This window comes from Phalaenopsis equestris, unplaced genomic scaffold (assembly GCF_001263595.1).
Source record: "Phalaenopsis equestris unplaced genomic scaffold, ASM126359v1 Scaffold205058, whole genome shotgun sequence".
In the NCBI taxonomy this organism is placed as follows: domain Eukaryota; kingdom Viridiplantae; phylum Streptophyta; class Magnoliopsida; order Asparagales; family Orchidaceae; genus Phalaenopsis; species Phalaenopsis equestris.
This window is the reverse complement of record NW_018224576.1, coordinates 8,440-9,646: the sequence shown is the minus strand read 5'-3', so window position 1 is coordinate 9,646 and position 1,207 is coordinate 8,440.

Below are 1,207 nucleotides of genomic sequence, written 5' to 3'. Positions count from 1 at the left end.
AAAGTCATTTGACCAAAATTTCATAATCTTTTTTGAATTTTCTGTGATTTATTAAAGTTGTTTGAATTTTTGGGGATTTTAATAAAAATAAAATATTTTATATGTTGAAAAATATGTTTTATATTTTTGGAAAATCTCTCTAAGGTCAGGGAACTCAGAGAAATTTATTTTATCTTTTTCTAATTTTTCCTTGATTTATTGGAATTATTTTAGTGAAAACTCATTTTTAGCCTTTTTTAAAAAAAATATTTTTAAGCTTTGAAATTCAATATCTTTATCTAGAAAATCAGAAAAAATATTCTAATTATTCTTAAGTGATTAGGAAGCAATTTAGAACATTTCCATGAGTTTTAATATTTTTGTGATTTTTATGGATTTTTAATTAATCAAATATTTAAAATAGACTAAAAATCAAGTTTTTATTTTAAATATCATTTTATTTTTATAAAAATACCCCTGATCGCAAAGAACTCAAAAAACTTAGTTTCATAATTTTTTGAGTTATATTTTGATTTTTAAAAAATCATTTAAATGCCAAGAGTGGTATTTATCTTTAAAAATCAATTTAAGTGTCAAATGAACTCAAAATATTTTGAAATTTTTAAGATGAGTTCTCTGGATCATAAACTACAATGGATATCAAAAATGAAATCATTTAAATGTTTATATTTTCCAAAATTAATTATCTTAGTGATTTAGTGTTAGCAAAATTTAAGTGCATTTTAAATGACTTGACCTATGAAATTATTTCTAAAGGTTTCTCTAGTCATGTTGGACCTTCCAAAACTTTCTTAGGATTTTCTAATTAATATGCTATTTTCCATGATTATTTTAAGGAAATAATGTGGAATAGCTAAAAAAATATGGATCTCTATATAGGAACGTCTTTTGACTTTGGAAAAATTAGAGGATATTTCCCTTGACAGAGGTTGTAACATGCCAAATTTTCAAGCCAAGGTGATATATCAATATGCATGGAGAATCAAATGCTTCAAAATAGTTTTTAATTAATTAAAAATAAAATATAAATAGCATGGTCTTGAAATTTATTTCACATTATTCTCCTCTGTTCACTGAGTAAGAGGGTATTTTTATTTTATTATTGTGATTTTTCTACACAAAGTTATGAATTTTCTTAGTTAAGGGTATTTAAATAAATAAGAAAAAGCCCTATTTATCTATTTAAATCGTATGTGCCACATCAACC